Here is a 21172-nt window from a genome sequence, read left to right on the forward strand (position 1 = left end):
CAAATTTTCGAGTTTTCGTGCGTTTTCCTTTCGCATTAGTATAAACGAAAAATATGATCGCTAATTTCGTTGTCCGAGCGTCGGCAGCGCGTAGCTCCGTCGCCGTCGTAAGTGCGTCGGTCTAAAAATCGCATGCACGTAGCAGGCGTCAGGGCTTGATTCCCGGCCAGAAATAAAGTATTGTTTTTGTATTTACATTTTTTTTTTTAATCTAAAGACGCGATATAATAAAATACTTAATATATGATACGAGACGAGACAGAGATAGGAGGGCCAGGGGGTGATGGTTATATTGTTGTTATTGAGTCCAATGCGCGCAGCGGTGCAGACGCATTGATGGTTTAATTAAATTATAATTGCGAAATCAGCGCGCGTGCTTTTGCCGCGACCGATAATCGACACGATGGCAGATTCCAAACCGAGTCAAACCATCGTAAATGAATTCCTCGCTTTCCTTCAAGAAAAAGACAAGCTGTTACTGGAAGGGGCGATGGATGCGACAGCCGCTTTCCGGATGTCCTCGCGTGCGTCGAAGTTTTCCGTGAACGACATCTGTGAAGCGAAGAGAGTGCTGTGCGAGTCCCTTGGGATTGCCGGCACCTATGTACCTCACCGGAGAGGCGACGAAACCGGGAAGAAAAGTCTCGAGGACATTAAGAAGATCCTGAAGGAGTACAAAGACCGGATTCCGGAGTTTGTTGCGACGGATATCATCGTTCCGCCGTACGAACCGGATAACGTCGACGTTCGCAGCTTGTTTAGGGAAATCGTGGCCCTAAAAACAAGTTTAGCCGCAGTTATCTCGAAGTTTGAAGCTAGCATGGAAACGATTACCGAGTTACGCAACGAAATCAAATGTTTGCGTTATGCTCCAGCTCGGTCAGCTGTTTCAGACTTGGAGTGCGATCATCGACCCACGGACACTCGTGTCGTGTCGGTTAGTTTGCACGCTGCTGACGCTGTAAAAGGTGCTGCACGTGCCGCCGCCCCGCGCGCGCCCCTCCCTCCGCGCGCGCGGCCGACTCCTGTTTCGTCGAAATCACGGTGTCAGCGTGCATACGCTGACGTCACCGCCGGCCAGTCTAATGCAACTAGCCGGGTCAATGCACCAACAACTACAAGGGGATGTGAAGTACGGGCATCTGCCAAGGAAAATACTTCCCGCACCAATGTGGATGAAGAGGGGTTCACATTGGTGGAAAAAAAGAGCAAGGCGCGCAGAGCGGCTCGCAAGACTATCCCAACTAACTAGTGGCTTATAATGCCAAAAATAGTACTCTTATAATAACCTTGTAAACCCTTTACAAGAGGGCATTTGGGCACACCTTATAAGGCCAAAAACCTTATATCCCCCTTGTAGTTGCTATATTATTAGCTTTCTTATCTTGTACGTGCTTTATTATGGCATGCAATAAGAAAGTTAACCTTATAATGGCAAGAAAAGTGCTTTTAAAAGGCTAATGTACTAATAAGAATCATATTTAAAGCTTTAATAAAGGCAATTATACTTGTAAGAATCATATTCAAAGCTTTAATAAGGGCAATAGCTCTTGTGCACGTTTTGTGATCATCAGATATAAGGGAGTAAAACTCATAACGGCGAAACAGGATGCTGTTTTAAAAGTTTATTGTGCTTTTCGTAGTGATTTATGTGTACATCATCATCAAGTCATCCATTTTGCAAGTTAGTAAACGGTAAGTTAACTTTTACATATTACAATTATTTGCTTATTTATTATGAAAACTGTGTGGGAATCCAATTTCATGGTGCAATGTGATATAAAATGTGTTGTATTATTAATGCGCCCTTGTATTTCAACGGTTTTGTACTAAAAATGCGGTTAATTAATTTTGACATGTCTTGAGCAAGGCTGTTATAAGAGTAGAAGCAGTAAGCACATCATTTACAAATACTCTATAAGAGTAAAAACTTTATAATAGCCACCGGTGTTACTTATGATTCGCCATTTTATATATCTTTAGGGTTCCTTCTCACAATTAGTGAAATCCCGAACCTTACCATCTAGTTAAATATTTGTAACGGATACCAGTTAAAAATTCATAACGTTATCGTTAGAGAGCAGATTTCAGGTAGCGATTTAAATATTAATATGAATATGACTCGCATAAAATATTTATTATTTTTTCTACACACGAAAAAATGTATGGGAACATAAAAGTAAAACCCTTTTTGGATGCTTTTGTGAATATTGGGCAAGAATTATAATGATAATAAATAAAAATAAAAAAAATATTTATTTATACTTATTTCTTTAATATTTCTTCTGCGCATTGCACAGTAAAAACTTCTATTATGGCTCAAAGAATATAAAAATGAAAATAATTCGCTTCTTATATATATTTAAATTGAAAGTCCATTATTTAGAATAAAATACTTTTTTAAATGTAGTTTATTGAAAAAAATAACATTAATTTAATCTAATTATTCAGTGAAGTTTGTGGTGTGCGATGTAGGTAATAATAATAGATTATAAATCACATGACATGTATTTAAAAAATTGCACTAGTCATATCCATATTAATATTTAAATCGCTACCTGAAATCCGCTGTCTAGTTATCATGTACTTGGCGCAAACCTTTGAAATTGCATTTTTGTTCGAAAGACCGTTCTTTTTAAACCGGTATTTTGGGGAACGCTTTGATAAAGGTTTGGTTCGATTAACCGGCATAGAATAAAATAAAACCGTGTAGTTCGCAGCATGTCAGGTAATACTGATATTTTCAATATTTCATTAGGAAGTTATACCTAGAATTTTCAATTTAAAACAAACTTGTGCTTCGGAATATTTAATCTTCTGGTGCCTTATTTTATTACTTCCTATTGATTTATTGTAAATGCTGAGTCAAATACTCTATTTGATATTTATTATTATGGTTATTGTTACAGAATCTGTGGATGAGATACATAGTCAGCCGTTTTTAGTGACGTGAAGATGACAACTCTTCTCCTCCTCTTAGTAAGTAAGTGCTATTGAAAACCACAGACGATTTCAGTACCGCCATCACAATGGACTTTGTGTCGATAACTATAAACAGCCTAGCCTAAGACTTCAAATAAAATTTTTTTTTTTTTTATTACAGATGAACTACAAAACGGCACGTATTCTGATGGAGAAAATCAGTCACAATCATTACTTACACCCAAAAATAAGCCCGGAGTGGTGGATCAAAAAACATGCAAAATGGAAGAGGACGCAGGAAATAGTTTAGGTTGTAAGAAAATCACACCAAGCAAAGATGGCGCTGATAATTCAAAACAAGAAAAATTTACTGATAGGTTAATTACAATTTCTACCACCGTGTAGGCGCTCTGAAGAATATATTAATATTTTGAAGTATGTAGACTCATTGAAACAGCAACATCGTGAGCAATAGAACAGAAAATATTAATCTTATAAAGTTACTTGTATCGGTTTGGTTTCGTTGCATATAAATAAATATCTTAAAAACAGTGAGTTTGTCTTTATTTGTCCTCAATTTTAATCTGTCTTAGTCCCAAAAGGACTACATATAAAATCGGTTTCTTCTTAAAATAGCCGAACATTGTATTCACTTATTCAGATCGTCCAACATTTACAATGATAATCCGCAATAAAAGATTTTTTTTCATTTCAGACCAAAGTCCATAAATTAAGGAATACACTTTTGGAACTTATTCTAATAAAGTTAATCTTAAAAATTAATATTAGTAGGTACCGATGGATAAAAAAACTGAGTGCCTTGGTAATAGTCTCTTATACGCTCAGTTATGTATAATTGGCCACCTCCGAGTATGCACTCGCTAGTCTGGTATAACCGGTGGACACTCTATTTAATAATGTAAACATTGTAAAACATGGAAACAATGGACCAGTTACATTTGCCCTCCAGTCGAGATCTGCCCCGCGGCCCCGCTGTATATACCTTAACATTTTTCACCGCAGAGCTACAGACACCTTAAATAAGAACAAAAAATATAATTATTAAGCTAAATCCAAACTCAATTCATCATTTCACGATATACCTGTATGACTGTCACTGCTGCTTGCCTGCATATTCTTATAATTATTCCATAATGGCATCCTCTACGGAACCACTAATCGATAAGTTGGGATCAGATTGTTCACATTCGCTGGATTTTCAAAATGACGAATCAAGTTTTATAAAAACTTTTAATACGACACTTTCAAGAATAATGCCTTTATAATTATTGTATAAGAGAAAATGTATTGCTTTAATTCTTTTAAACACTTTATAAAATGCTATAATTTGTTTGCTGGATAGACGTTTTATAATATGCTCCTATGAGGCATAAAGCATCATAGTTATCTTATGCATTACTTTTATAAGAATAATTGGCCATAACAAAAGCTTTTATAGTGCTTTGAATATTATACAGCGAAAAGGCATTTTAAATGGCTTCTATAAGAATACATATTTTTAAACCCTTATTGCAGTCATATAAATTGGACTTATTAACGTGTACATGGCCAAGTTATAAGAGTAAATGTACTATTGGCCAAATCCTCTTATAATGAGCTACTATAAGAGTAAATATATTTAAACCCTTATTGCAGTCATATAAATTGGACTTATTAACGTGTACATGGCCAAGTTATAAGAGTAAATGTACTATTGGCCAAATCCTCTTATAATGAGCTACTATAAGAGTAAATATTTTTAAACCCTTATTGCAGTCATATAAATTTGACTTATTAACGTGTACATGGCCAAATTATAAGAGTAAATGTACTATTAGGCCAAATTCTCTTATAATGAACCGCTATAAGGAACTCTGGCATAATGAATGCTATTTTAAAACTACTATGAGTGTTTAGCCCTTATAGATTGATTTTATAAGGATATTTTGTTTGTTGGGATGTGTGGCTCTGCGGAACCGGTGAATTCTGGTCTACGGATTGCCACACCGAGTAGGGCGCTCTACGTGTCTCGTCTGCATTACTCCGCCGTTTCCGACGAGGTGGTGGACTACGTTCGCCGGAAGACTGGCTACACGCTGAGGGTGCAACAGCTGCAGTCGCGTCACTACGTGCACTTCAGCTCGTTCGTGGTGCGCGTGCCGCGGCCGCTGCAGGACACCATCGCGAGCGCAGACTTCTGGCCGAAAGGTGTGGTTTTTCGGCGGTTCCGGGGCAACCTGCCAAATCCCACACCGGGGCAAACGACGCAACGGAGCCACGCTGTGACGTCATCGCCCAAATCCATTGTTTAATTTTATTTTTATTATTGTTCTCTTTATTTTCTCTCTCTATCTTCTCTCTATATGTTATCTAAGTTTCGTGACGCATTGGTTTTACTGTAATGTCATGTAAACATGTTTATACTAATAAATAAAATAAATAAATATTATACAAATATACTATTGACCACTCAAAGCCACATTGACTGAATTATTAATAATGTTAATATAGGTTCATCCAAAACATTTTCATTCGGCTTTGGAAATCAGATAATCCTGAGTCATGGATGTTTTCAATGTATATACATATTTGTATATTATATATATCGTTGTCCGAGTACCCACAACACAGGCCATCTGGGCTTACCGTGTGCCTCAGTGAATCTGTGTAATAATGTCCTATAATATAATATAATGAACCTACAGACACAAAAAATTAAAATGTAATTTTCGCGGAAGGTTTCAGTCGTGTTAACTTATCCAATAAAAAAAAGTCAATAAAGTTCAATAAAGTTCGAAAGCACAGTGGAATTAGTATAATTGACACAAAAATGGCAAATTGACAATAATACTGCAAAGTAACTGCATTCGGTGGAAAATCATTTCGTAACGTGCCTTTTCCAATACCTATTTAGTTTATTGCAATTGCAGTTAAAAATAATATCTAGGAAATCTTATATGTCCTACAGAGCATTTGAAAGTAGATATTATTTAACAATAATATAGTGATGTATTTTTAGGGAAAATAACAATTAGAGGCTTAATTATTTCTAAAGAATTTGAGTGTTAGTGTTTATGCGGTGTTAGTTTTTTGAGTGTAAATTGACAAAAAAGGGAAAACAAAGTACATAAATACCCACCTAGTACATACACTACATTACCGACCTATCACTTAGGTACCTATCTATAATATTAAACGGGGCCTTCATTTTGTAAGAAGATTTTTCAGCTCCGAAAGGCTTAAGCCATGAACCATTTATCATTTTGAAATCTACTAAAATTAATGATGCTGCTATCTGGCGCGATATTAATGATTTCTTTCCGTATAGGGTTTCTGATTTCTCGACCTATTAGAAGTCTCGAGTTTCGAGAAATCTCGAGCCCAAAGTCTCGAGTCTTCTCGAGTTTCGAGTCTTTTTTTATAAATGGTAAAATTTTGATAGAATAATAAACAACAATATGATTAGTAGTTTTTATTGCACCACACTATTATAAAAAATGTGTAAGAGCAATAAAAATCTTCTTTGAAATAAACATAAATTAAATTTTAACAAGAAAACTACAATTATAGTCTTGAAAATAATACCTAATCCTTTAACTTCCCCGCCTGTGCACGGGTGAAGTAAATTAAAATGTCATGTATTAAATCATAATGTCATTGAAATTAAACGTTTACAATAACTTCTTCTTCTTCCTCGTTTCCTCATTGCCGAGGATCGCGACCACAAGTAGCGTGTCTCCATTGAACGCGGTCATAAGCCATGTGGACTGCACAGTATACGCTGTCGCCACACGATTTCTTCACACAGTCAGACCATCTCTTACGAGCCCCACCCCAAGAATATTTACCATTAATTCGCCATATTTATTTATTTATTTATTTATTTATTTTAAAACATATTTCAATGACATTACAGATAAATCCAATGCGTCATGAAACTTAAATAATAAAAAAAACAGTAAGTAATAAGAACATGAAGAAAAACAAACAATAAAAGTTTACAACTAAACAATTGATTTGGGCGATGACGTAACAGCGTGGCTCCGTTGCGTCGTTTGCCCCGGTGTAGGATTCGGCAGGTTGCCCCGGAACCGCCGAAAAACCACACCTTTCGGCCAGAAGTCTGCGCTCGCGATGGTGTACTGCAGCGGCCGCGGCACGCGCACAACGAACGAGCTGAAGTGCACGTAGTGACGCGACTGCAGCTGTTGCACCCTCAGCGTGTAGCCAGTCTTCCGGCGAACGTAGTCCACCACCTCGTCTGCCACGGCGGAGTAGTGCAGGCGAGACACATACAGCGCCCTACTCGGTGTTGCGACCCGTAGACCAGAATTAACCGGCTCTGCAGTGCCACACACAGTCTTTCGAGGCGCCCTACGTGTCTTGTTTTTTCTTTCCACCAGTGTGAATCCCTCCTTATCCACACTGACGCTGGAGGACTTCAATTGCAATAAACTAAATAGGTATTGGAAAAGGCACGTTACGAAATGATTTTCCACCGAATGCAGTTACTTTGCAGTATTATTGTCAATTTGCCATTTTTGTGTCAATTATACTAATTCCACTGTGCTTTCGAACTTTATTGAACTTTATTGACTTTTTTTTATTGGATAAGTTAACACGACTGAAACCTTCCGCGAAAATTACATTTTAATTTTTTGTGTCTGTAGGTTCATTATATTATATTATAGGACATTATTACACAGATTCACTGAGGCACACGGTAAGCCCAGATGGCCTGTGTTGTGGGTACTCGGACAACGATATATATAATATACAAATATGTATATACATTGAAAACATCCATGACTCAGGATTATCTGATTTCCAAAGCCGAATGAAAATGTTTTGGATGAACCTATATTAACATTATTAATAATTCAGTCAATGTGGCTTTGAGTGGTCAATAGTATATTTGTATAATATTTATTTATTTTATTTATTAGTATAAACATGTTTACATGACATTACAGTAAAACCAATGCGTCACGAAACTTAGATAACATATAGAGAGAAGATAGAGAGAGAAAATAAAGAGAACAATAATAAAAATAAAATTAAACAATGGATTTGGGCGATGACGTCACAGCGTGGCTCCGTTGCGTCGTTTGCCCCGGTGTGGGATTTGGCAGGTTGCCCCGGAACCGCCGAAAAACCACACCTTTCGGCCAGAAGTCTGCGCTCGCGATGGTGTCCTGCAGCGGCCGCGGCACGCGCACCACGAACGAGCTGAAGTGCACGTAGTGACGCGACTGCAGCTGTTGCACCCTCAGCGTGTAGCCAGTCTTCCGGCGAACGTAGTCCACCACCTCGTCTGCCACGGCGGAGTAGTGCAGGCGAGACACATACAGCGCCCTACTCGGTGTTGCGACCCGTAGACCAGAATTAACCGGCTCTGCAGTGCCACACACAGTCTTTCGAGGCGCCCTACGTGTCTTGTTTTTCTTTCCACCAGTGTGAATCCCTCCTTATCCACACTGACGCTGGAGGACTTCTTGAGTGGGGCCCGTTCATCACGCACCTTAGTAGGTGCCTTGACCCGGTCAGCTGTTCGAGGCTGACCCACAACATCAGCATAAGCACGCTGACGTAGTGTCGAGTTTACCGGGGGCGGTCGCGCGCGCAGGGGGCGCGCGCGGAGCGGCGACACGTGCTGCACTTTTTACCGTGTCAGCATTGCGCAAACTGACCGACCGAACACTTGTGTCAGGCCGATTTATGTCCATATTAATATTTGAATCAGCCGTCCGAATTGGGGCATTCCGCAAAGTAGCGATTTCGTTGCGTAATTCGGCTATTGTTGTTAGGCTCGCTTCAAACTTAATTTTAACTTCCGCTAAACTTGATTTAAGGGCCACGATTTCCTTTTCCAAGCAGCGAACGTCGACTTGATCCGGCTCACGCGACGTCAGGATGGTATCCGTCGCTAAAAACTCCGGAATCCGGTCTTCATTCTCCTTCAGGATCTTCTTAATATCTTGAAGGGTCTTCTCCCCGGTTTCATCACCTCTCCGGTGAGGTACATATGTGCCGACGATCCCCAGAGACTGGCACAGCACTTGCTTCGCTTGACAGATGTCCTCGATGGTAAAACTCGACGCACGAGAACTTATCTGCATAGCAGCAGCCGCATCCATCTTTCCTTCCCGCAACAGCTTGTGTTTTAGCTGCAGGATGGCGAGGAACTCGTTCACAATGGGTTGACTCGGTTTGGAGAGATCCATCGTGTCAATCGCCAACGCGGCCGAGCCGCGCTAAATTCGCAATTTATTTAATTACTCATAACGCGTCTACATCGCTGCGCGCGTTGAACTCGACTCGCGCGCGTTGAACGAACTCGACACATATTATGCATTGGTGCTCTAATAATGTGTCCGAAAAATTTGAGGGTCGCTCTTGGCATATTTTGGAGAGCCGTGTGGTGATATTCAGTTCTTGCAAAATAGAGATGTTTGTTAGTTCTTCTAGCTTTTCAAATTATACTCGTAGCAGTCTTCGCCAGCACCACATCTCAATAGCGTCAATCTTAGCCACACAAATACTTTTCAGGGTCCAAGTTTCGGCACCATACATAAATATCGAGATTATCGAGAAGACAAGAGATCGAAATAATCGCACTTTATTTTGACGTCGGATTCCTCTGTTCTTCCAAATCTTGTCAAAGTTAGCCATAGCACTCTTCGCAGGTTATCAATAACCCAAGATACATAAAAGCGCTGACTTTTTCGTAATGACGAATTGCTTTTAAATAACACGAGGCTGTCAAAACTATCCAAAGTCGCTGCCAACTTACGTTGGAATGAGAGGTTAGATCGCTTTATCTCGTTATAATTTATGGCCGCCGTTCGACATCGTCCCCACCGCCTCGCGATGAGACCGGGCAGAAGGTAAAAAGTTGCATTTCACTTCAGGTCGTACTTTACATTCGGGACTCGAGACGTCTCGAGTACCTGTCATTTTTTTCTCGTCTCGAATGAAGCCGAAATTCTCGAGAAGTCTCGAGTTAGAGACTCTCGAGCAGAAACCCTATTTCCGTACTACAGGTACTGTTGTTATGCAAGGGTTTTAAAAATATCTATTTTGCACGATATTTTTTCTGGTATTGGGTCTTAAGGATAACTGTGTAACGCTGCTTGCTTTCTGCATAAAGTGCTCATTATACTAAACCCTAGTACTAATTAGGGTGGAAGATATAAGTATGTATTTCCAAAATTGTTTTTTTGTGACAAAAGCTACCCAACTTATATTACTCCCTTTTCGCCAACTAATAAAACGACTAAATTAATTCTGCAGTCAAGAAAACTTTTACGCAACTTTTGTTTGCAAATGTTTTACAGTGTTCAAATTAATTGAGATCTTATTCAGCGGGGCCGAGGAGTCTTGGTGCGTCCCCAATGAAATATTGATAAAATTTATCGCCGAGGCTAATTAATACCGGCCTTTATTTATAGTCGCGGGGCTTAAAGTGATACTGAAAGTAATTAAAACGGTAATTTAGGTGCTTGTCCTTAAAATTAACTTTTTTTTAGTCACTCAAAAGAAGAAGCGCTGGCTGGACGTCGATGAGAGCGGACATGCAAGAAAACAATCTCACAACTAAGGATGCCGAAGACCGGGCGAAATGGAGAGAATACTGTGCGGGGTACGTAGCAAAATATGCAAACCCTCACGATAATAACTGTTTCGTAGCCTGTCGCTCTTGCGTATTGGCGCCACAGAGCCAGACTACATTTCTGTCGCCGTCTGGCGTCGACGATTACCAATGCTACGCCGGCGGGAAAGCGAACCCTGGCGCTTTGTCGGGAAAACGCTAGGTTGAAGAAGAAGAAGACTCAAAAATCGTTTATTTACGCACTACACGGTTTAAACGATTGCCATTTTGGCTAGGCCATTTGCCTGTTTTGCACTCATTCCATGATTCTTAGCTTTCCTTTCTACCCGAGTTTGGTTTCATTGCGGTATTTAATTGGTATGCTCAATGTAACATGCTGTATGTAACCTCAGAAGTACGCAATATACTCGCAAGTGTAATCCATGGGTTCTTACGCATACTTCAACTGTCTACTTTTTTTGACGTTTTAGAATTCGTTACTGGATATTGTACGTCGGAAGTAAATAAATAAATAAATATATTGGGGGACACCTTACACAGATCAACCTAGCCCCAAACTAAGCAAAGCTTGTACTTTGGGTACTAGGCGATATACATAGTTATATAGATAAATACATACTTATATACATAGGAAACATCCATGACTCAGGAACATTGTTGCTTCCAGGGTACCTAGCCAACGTCACGGTCGGTCACGATTCCTAAGCGTATCCCAGCTGGCTCCCGTCCCTATCGTTTCCGTAGTGGCGCGACAGAGCCAGGCTGCTTTTCAACCGCCACGTAGCGTCAACGATTGTCACTTGGCTCGGCCGCGGCTGTTATATTATGTTTTTCTACTCCCGTAGTGTTATTCGTCATTTACAGTGTCGTGCATAGATCTATAAAACCCTACATAAAGATACCAGCCCCTGGCCGGCTCCCCGCGCACCCACGCATACGTTATAGCCTTTAACACAGTCTTCCGAAGCCTTTAATGCATATAGCGTGGGTGCGCGGCGCGGCGAGCCGGCCGGGGGATGCCGGCGGCGCGGGGGAGTGCGACTAGCGTGAGCGACAGGCTAGGTGCAGGAACACAGAGAAGACCTTTGCGTCAAAATACAGGAAACAGTGTGGATTTCACGCAAGTTATTCTAGAAGACTATTAAAAACTAAGTGCATGGTCCTAGAAAAAGTATTCTATGCAACGGTGTTTAACTGAGTCAAAAAATAATCAAATAATTTCGGCTTCGCCTCAAATTGTTACTTACGCCACTCGTCTTTTTTGACCTCTTTTAAACGCAAGTTGCATAAACTACAATTTTGTAAAAGTCGGTGTCATTAACAAACGGAAAAGTTACGGCGTTATAACACTTATAACAATAGGGCCTTTAATGGCTTTTTCGTTTTCCTGACAGCTAATGAAAGGAGGTTTATTCCCCACAGGAAGGTGTTTTAAGTACATTTGAAAATTAATGAGACTGCGTAAAGAACCTTTTCAGTTTTAAAATGAGTGATAATTATTGTGTACCTAAGTTAAGTACATTGTGAGAAAATTTTCGAAATGGTAACCTTGGCAATTATTTCTGTTGTAAAATTTAATAATTGAGTTGACTTTTACTAATATATTATTTCTTTTTTTTTTTATAACCTGGGATCTTTCGGAAAACTAGTTCGATCACTTTATTATTAGCTACATAAGCTTGGACAGGAAAAGTCGAATATTACCTCTAATATAATTATTTTGAAACATGTTTAATTCAAAAAATATCTTGTAGTAAAAACAAAACAAGACAAGACAACTTAATTCATAAAAAAACTCATTCTCCAGTTTTTCATTCCATGCTGTAGAGACTATACAAATTGCTCCAATATTTTCCTGCTTCATTTTTTGGAGGCAATTCCGCCTTCGCCTTACAGAACCACCAATTCAGTATCATCCTGTAAAGAAATATTCAGTTTGCATCCTTTTCATGCCCTTGAAGACCAAGAGACATGGCAGATTAGGGTTGGTAAGAATTTACTTTAGACTGGTAATACCAGTTAAAGAATAGATAAAAGAGTACCTTTTTAAACGGCGCCTGTGCCAGATGAGAGAAAACGGTGGCAATTACGAGTACAAATTAGTTAGGAGAGAAACTTTGATATGAAATTTATTTTATATCAAACAGAAAAGTTTCCAATCGAGGCTGTTAGACTTAGAGATAAAACAGATGAAGCACCGGGGCAAGTCCAGTCGTCAATGTGGTCATGGGTTCAAGTAACTGGTACATACAATGGTCTGTATCTTTATGTACTTATTTAGACTAATATTTAAACAAAATCTAGCCTTTGTATGAAGTTTTGTTATTCTAATTAATTCTAATTAACACAAGTCAAATTATATTCTATTGAAAATAATTCAACTTGTGCTATCTTAAAGTAGTCACACCACTATATATATAAATTAAAACCGAAATAAATTACACATATAAAAGAAAAAGTGACCAAGGCCTCCAGTGTCTGAGGCTGGAATCGAACCAGCGTACCTATTTCGGTTTTAGTTTTGTTATTGTTTGCAAAATAGCAAATTACTAAACTTATGGCGTCGGATCTGCGTCAGCTACATGCCAGTGACTGGCAAGAGGTTGCACTGAGGCTGATCGGGACAGATCTCACGATTCGGAGGCCAAGATTCACTTTGGATCATTAAGCCAAAATAGTTAGTTAAGTTACTTAGTTAGTTATTATAAGATTGTTTGCACAAACTCTCAAATAAAAACTTTTCCTAGCAAACGTGAATTTATGTCCCGCGTTACATAAAATTTATTTTCTAGTTAAGCGGTACCCTATGGCACCACCGCCGCGAAGGTGATTCTCGGCGCCATGTCTTAATTGCATTACTTTATTTTAAATTAAAGGGCAAAGGGCGAAAGAAAGTCTATTTGAATTGCAAATTCTGAATAGGAAACATAAGAGGCTTACTTTTGTAGCCCATCTAAAATGAGGTACTTTTTGTTTTAATTTGTTTTTCTTTGAAATGTTTTACCTGTCTAGAGACCAAACTCAAAAATCAACATGTTTAAGAGTCCCCAAAGTGACAAATATGAACTTTTTTATACTACTTTCTAAAGTTGTGGCGTAGGCAAGTGGCTCACAACCTGTCACTACAATGTTACAATTTCCTTTTCTGTCAACACAGACGACAGTCGCTTTTCGGTGAAGGAAAATATCGTGAGGAAACCGGACTCATTCCAATAAGGCCTACTTAATACTTCCCCTTCGGGTTGGAAGGTCAGATGGCAGTCGCTCTCGTAAAACTAGTGTCTACTAGTACGCGCCTAATCTTGGTATTAGTTGTCAAAGCGGACCCCAGGCTCTCACGAGCCGTGGCGTGTGCCGGGATAACGGAAAGAGGATGATGTTGGCCTTAACTATAAATCTGGCTTTGGCTGTTGTAAATAAATATTTACATATTTAAATATTGTCTGTTTTCTTACTTAACCCAATTTTAAATTTATTACAAACTAGCTCCGGGCCGAAGAGGAGTTGGGCAACAATTGTACTCAAATGCAAAATAAATTAAAACTTGAAGTAGTTTAGTCTCTACAGATTTTTTAGGTTAATATTATTTTAATGACGGTTAATAGAGGTTTATACTCTGACAAAATTTTTAGTAGAAAAGTTTTGGAATTGTTAAAAAAATACGATTTCGGCTCACTCAGCGATTCTTTCGTTGAGCTACAAGTACATGCAGGTGGCCTCGCATTCGCGGCCCATTCAGCGGTGATGACGTTCGCGCGGGGCAATAGTAACTGAACGTCAGCTGCTCGCGTGCGGTCTGTTTGTTAATGTAGGTAAGAATTATGAAAGGCAAGTCAAGTCTTCTACACGTGCAGCCTCTGGACTAGTTATTCGCAGAAGACCATCAGTTCCCTGCGCATGCTGTATAATAATAGTTTCAGGGTGTTGTTGGGGCTGTTTCGTTTCTGCAGCGCATCAGGTATGTTCGCACAAGCACGCACGGATGACTACTATGCCATAATCCGCAAAAGAACTGCCTCGTTGCTATGTAGAGTGCGAGCCAGTACCAACCCCATCCTGGCTACTAAAGCCAGCCGATATGACTCACCTATAGCGCGGCATTTTGAGTGTGTCATGACCGCCACTAGGTGAGTGTTTTATTGCTGTATTGTTGTGTGTTGTGTTTTATTGTTGTGTTGTCTACTTTCTGTTTTATGTTATCTCTTCTTCGTCGAAACCTCATGACTGAGGGTCGTGACAACCATAAGTCGCTGTACGTTGCAGTGCTCTCCATGCAGGCCGATCTTTTGTCTTCCTAAAGAATCCCTGGAGCCCAACGCGTGTGACCTTCATGATTGTGCTGAACCAGCGCGTGGGTAATCCGGCTCTTTTACGATGGCCCTCCACTGGTCCGACGATCAACGCCTTCTCAAGGCTGTCAGGATCTCGTCTGACCAAATGGCCAAAGAAGCCATGTTATGTCTGTTTTATGTTATACTAACAATTAGCTTTAAAATATTCAATAATGTATAAGTACTAACCATTATGGGCCATTTGTTGTCTGTTATAATAAATAAATTAAATTAAATTAAAAGGCGGCATTTTGTGACATCAAAGCAATGAGCATTCTGTACTAGTGCTATTAGGTATTATATAATTCTGTGCTACCAAACCAAACCAAACATAAACAGCATTGCAAATCAGAATACGACTCCAGGAAATACAATGAAGGGGGACACCAAAAGGATTTAGAATAATCATTGTTTGGTCATCGCCGTATGCCTAATAGCAACATCAGCTTAATATGCAATTATTCCGAAACAATTAGCCCGACGGCGGATAGATACGTTTAGCCGGACATTACCATGTGTATTGTGATTGGATAGGCGAGGTCGAGTGAATATATATATTGTGTGTGCACGGGAAAACGTCCCACTTTGTCGATTGTTATAAAGACGCTTTGTCAGTTTATTCATATAAAGATACAAGTAAATCTCGCCTTAATGGCAACCGAAAACGTGGGACGTTTTATTAAACGCACTCACATATGTTTTGTGTATAATTTTGAACCCTCGACGTAAAAACGACGGAGTGTTATATAAGTTTAAAGTAGAGATGGGCCGAATATTCGGTAAATATTCGGTATTCGGCATATTCGACAACTTTGTCAATGTTCGTATTCGGCCGAATAGTTCGGTTACATTGCATTTTTTGTATAATATTTAGCATTAAAACAATGTTTCATAAAATGATCATAATTTAAGTTGGTAAACTTCGGAGATAGGGGGGGGGGGGGGCGGTATTCTTTTTACATTTTCCTTCATTATTATTTTTTTTCTACTATAAAAAAAATAGTTTTGATATGTACAGTTTGAGTTTTTTCTGACGATACCACTTGACCCAGTAATTTGACATTAAAACAGTTTACCCCCCTTTAATTTTGGTCATTTTCTCTAATTATTATTAATAAATAAAAAAAACACTTTCAATGTGTAGAGGTTAACCAAGTTCACAACTATTCCAAATTTCAAGTCGATAGCATAAGTAGTTCTCGAGATATTTAGAAATGTGACAGACAGACAGACGGACAGAGCAGCACCATAAGGGGTTCCTTTTTGATACGGAACCCTAAAAATGGAAAAAAATGAGAGCGTCCGGCACGGCTTCCGTAGTTCAATTGGTTAAGAACGGCCGCCCGGTCTGCGGTTGATCCGGGTTCGAATCCCGCCGGAAGCGTATTTTTTTTGTAAAGCGTTGGAACTTGGAAGTAGCCAATTGCAAGTTGAGGATTCGTTTTAAACAAACGACCTTGGCAATGTCGACATCGAGACTTAAAGTTTTGACTGACCATAAACAACGCACTTCGCGTTCACTCAAGCGGAAATATCGACTTCGCTTTTTAAGAATAATTTTATAATGGTTACCCCGATTGATCTAATCGGTAAGCGCTGTGAGGAGCCCATGAGCTCGACTAACGCATTAAAAGATTAACGAACGTACGTCCGGCAATATAGATCGACGTTGCGTTTTATAAGGCATAGCACACACGTCGACATCAACCACCCGTTTTGGATTAACACTTAATTGAATGAAATGAAATAAAATTTATTCGGAACTACACGTTACATCTTGGCAGTTACATCAGTGAGTACCTACAGTTTGTTGTAAGAAAGAGAATGCCAATGCCACTCAGCATGTGTAATTTTATCTTTCACGTGCCTATAATACAAACAACCATTTTGCTCGATCAATTAACAAGTGTCTATAGCTTTTAAAATGGTATTTCCGAACCGATACGACCTTCAAACCTTCAAGAAAAGAGCGTACAGCTTTCTTAAAGGCCGTCAGTGCACCTCAAACGGGTGTTTCGGTTTTCCATGGGCGACAGAGATCGCTTACCATCAGGAAATGTGTCTGCTGTTTGCCTCTTATGCATAAAAATATATTGCATATACACCAGTAAGATCAAGTGGTGCAGTTTAAGAGGGCCTGCCGCGGACGCTCTGTCTGTGGAATGCTTCATGGCAACATGTCCTGTACTTAATTACACCAGAGTTATCAGATATTCGTGTGAAAAATTACTTTCCGATTTCCGACATGGATCGCGAACCAATAAAAGAATAAACATGTTTCGAATAGGACGTAGCGAAAAAATAAGATTTTTTTCTTATAAATTGGTTCCCAGATCGCGTTATATGAGTATTAGGGCAGTATCCGTCTACTTATAATATTATATCGCCAAACTTGATAGAGAGACAAACTCACAAATGATGTTTTGTTTCATGGGAATCCATAACACGCTCGTATGTACTACGCGTAAGCCCGTCCCCTACACCACCTCGTTATCCTAAATGGACAAACAGTAACACACATCGTACGTTCAGGGGAATTGATATATGAACAACATTTTTGTACAGAAATAAACCTATAACGAATCCAATATCATGCTTTTTGAATGGATCTCATAACATACAGTGTATTACCAGCTAGTGGCGAGCGATTAAAGGAGCTTAATCTTACATATTTATTTAACTTAATCATGTCCTTAATTTTATTAATAAATAAAAAAAATTAACTGTTAACTTTCTAATAAAAAAATCAAGTAAAGGTAATGACAGCTCATAAGTATTGGCGATGTGACAAATTTTATGACAATTATCGCTTTAAATAAATGCCCGCATTGTGGTAACACACTATAAACATTTAGATTTCAAACAAAAGTCGCCAGAAATTATAAACATTACTTTCAGCAGGTAAACAAGATCTTTAAACATCATTTAATTTAAAGCAACTTCATTTACCAAAAAGGCAAATCTTGTTTATAATGTATATATTTCAAAAACTTTGCGTCGCCCCCGCCCGAAGTACAAGTAACCTTAAAGCTTGCTTAACTCTTTCTTGTTCAGCGAGTTGATTAGTATCTCGAGTTCCTCGGGTTTCCGACAAAATTTCTATAGCTTTAGGCTCTTCTTAGCAAAACGTACCATTTTGAAATATTAAACATAGGTATAGATTTTTTTATTATTATAAATGGGCTTACTCTTGGCCACAGACTAGCCAAAGGCCTACGATGCAGTGAGTTCGCCCAGATGCCTGTTCACTCTTGATTTGAATAGAATAGAATAGAAATGTTTTTTTGCTAGCATACGTCACAATTTAGGTCTTAAAAATAATACTGATTCTGTATAAGTGTTTGTATAATACATTCCGTAATGGTAAATCAGGTACATGCATATCATTTTAATAGTATTTTTTTTTTCTTTATTTACATGAACATATTTACATAATTATATAAGAAACTAAGACTAAACTTAAAAGCTAGCTAATGTCTAAAATAGGCCCTTGAGGCATTGTACCAAGGATACTGGCGACATTTCCTCGCTGTATCGCAATGCTGATACGTTGTGCGAGGAAGTCGCCAGCTCTTCGGTCACCAGTTACCTCAACCAGACGCTTCGCGATTTCTGTGAACAACTTGTTCGTGCTGGGGCCCCATGGACCTAGAGTTTCTACACCAAAGGGTACAAAAAGGTATTCTTTGCCAAGACTTTTGTATTTATTACGTTTCAAAATTTCGGCACTTTCTGCCGCTGCGCCCGCTTTTATCTTGGTCCGTTGGAGGTGAGACGGTGTCAATGTCTTTTAATAGTATTAGATCCTAATATTATAAAACAATTCCATAGTAATTATAAATAAAATAAAATCTTAATTTACACATGAATTATTGCACATTACAAATTATAAATAAAATATTAAAAGAAAATAAAAACATTATTACATATTACAATTAGAAGTTTAAATAATCCTTAATACTATAAAAGCAATGATCTTGTAGCCATTTAATCAGTTCTTTCTTAAATTCATTTCCATTCAACATTCTTAATTCAAGCGGGAGGTTATTAAACAACACTACACACATATTATAAGCATATTTCCTATAAATATCAGATTTACAAGCTGGCTGGTATATCACAATTGTGTACTGGGCACGTAGCTCTCTTGCAAACATTTCATTTTGAAGATTATGAAGGTACCCAAATATAGCTATCGTCGCCAGAGATCGGATAGGGTGAGAAATTTTCCTTATAATTTACCAAATCAGTCATATTATAAGGAAAATATTATCTCACCTTTGATACATCACACACACGGTGTAATTTTAAACGTCAATACACAAGGAGGTGATCGTGTAGCTGATGCAGAACCTAAAACAATGAATATGTGTTTTAGTAAAAAATTTCCAACATTTTCATAATTTGTGGAAACCGAGCGCGCGGCATTGCAAATGTAGAATCGCCCGATCAATCCGTATTAGTGTTTAGAAACAGATAAAAGGGGTAAAATATAGGTAAAATTTAACGAAATGTATTGTTTTTTACACAGAACGCATTTTATATCCAGAAAATATAAAAATTATACCCCGATAACCCTAGTATAGTTAGTACGTTCGTGATTCGTGACCTTTAGGCGGGCCAGGGCAGATTCGTATTGAGACAGTTTCGTTTTTGGGCCCGAATCTGAGTAAGCCCGACTCTGTAGAGGCCAGATTCGCCATAGGTATCTTTCTGAATAAAACAATATCGACATACGACTTATGATATGGAAGTCACTTTCTTTTTAAAACAATTTCTGAGTAGGTCAGATTCGTATATGGTCCCGTGACATGACAGTAATACGTCTGATTGGTAATAAGTTGGGATCGGATTTATGCAGTTTCTTATCTCATCCGATTAGCAACGATTCGATTAAGATATTAAGCAGATTTTTTTAATGATGAGTTCTGGAAATAACGCTTTCTTATTAGGTCAGATTTTATGATTTTATGTATATTTAATTTCGAAAAGGCCAGGTACAATCAGCAGATATCTGAGATACTGGCCACTTTAAGATGATACTGGCCACTTTATGATAAAGTAATGAATAGGTAGTTCTTAATGACAATGTCAAATTAATGTCTGTATTGTATTGTAAGTCATATAAAATTGTGCTCTGTAAGTTTTAGAGAAGTTTTTATAATGGAACATAAAGACATTAAAATTGTTAAAACTGCTAAAGATCGGCCCTGCATACTGTTGAACGGATTTAAATATTGTTTCAATGTCAAAAACATAAAATCAAAGACATTAAATTTTAGATGCAATAACAGAGATTCGTGTAGTGCTTCTTTGACGATGAATGCATCAATGAGTGCTGTTATTCGGGTAAGTGAACATACCTGCCTCCCGGACTTTGAAAGAAATTCCATTGAATGGGCGATGTTTGGTTGTAAAGAAAAGGTAGCACAAATTTTTGAGCCTATACAGCCTATTTTCGAGGAGTCCTTAGAAGATCTTAAAGATTTGCACCATTCGATCCTACTGCCTACCTTTTCCTCCAAAAAAGACTCCTTATATGCCTGGAAAAAGCGAACTTTGGGTACCGAGGCGTTACAATTTGATAATCCCAAAGACGTGCAAATACCAAAAATAATAAGCGAAAATTTTTTGGTTTTCGAAGAAGGCGACGATAATGACAAAATGTTTATTTTCTGCACTCCTTTGGCAAGAAAAACTATAAGGAAGTCTACTCGATTCGTCGGGGATGGCACTTTTAAAGTTGTTCCGAAACCATTCTGTCAACTGTATACGATACACGCCATGTTAAACTATGAGTCCTATAGTAGTCGCACCATTGTGCCAATCATATACGCCCTTCTGCCAGGCAAAAAGGAAGAAACGTACGTCAGACTGTTTAAGCACTTCAAACCATTCTGAATGCAAACATCCAACATTATAAGGCTGACTTCGAGTTAGCTCCTTTGAATGCTGTATCTCAGGTCTTTCCGTCGGTCAAGAAATCAGGATGCTTCCTGCATTTTATAAAAGCTATTTGGAGAAAAGGGAAAGAAATGAATCTCTGCAGTAATAATGGGAAATCATCATTTCTCAGGTTACTGACGTATTTGCCCTTGCTACCGAATGAACATATTCCTGAAACATGGCGTGCTCTTGTTTCAAAGTTTCCTGGTGTGAATAATATCGACCAATTTATCAAATATTTAAATGATTTTTGGCTGTCAATAATAACTCCGGAAATATTTGGTTGCTCGCAGGAACAATATCGCACAACCAATCATTTAGAAGGTTGGCATAACAGGTTCAACAAAAAGCTGTGTAAACA

At 38.5% G+C, this 21172-nt stretch overlaps 1 non-coding gene across 1 annotated transcript; it reads left to right on the plus strand.

Annotated features, from left to right (window-relative positions):
• Nucleotides 1-16175: 16175 nt before the first annotated feature.
• On the plus strand, nt 16176-16249 carry Trnat-ggu. The gene has a single exon. It is a non-coding gene; the product is annotated as a tRNA-Thr (tRNA).
• Nucleotides 16250-21172: the final 4923 nt, after the last annotated feature.

The sequence above is a fragment of the Leguminivora glycinivorella genome, chromosome 15 (assembly GCF_023078275.1).
Source record: "Leguminivora glycinivorella isolate SPB_JAAS2020 chromosome 15, LegGlyc_1.1, whole genome shotgun sequence".
NCBI classification, from domain to species: domain Eukaryota; kingdom Metazoa; phylum Arthropoda; class Insecta; order Lepidoptera; family Tortricidae; genus Leguminivora; species Leguminivora glycinivorella.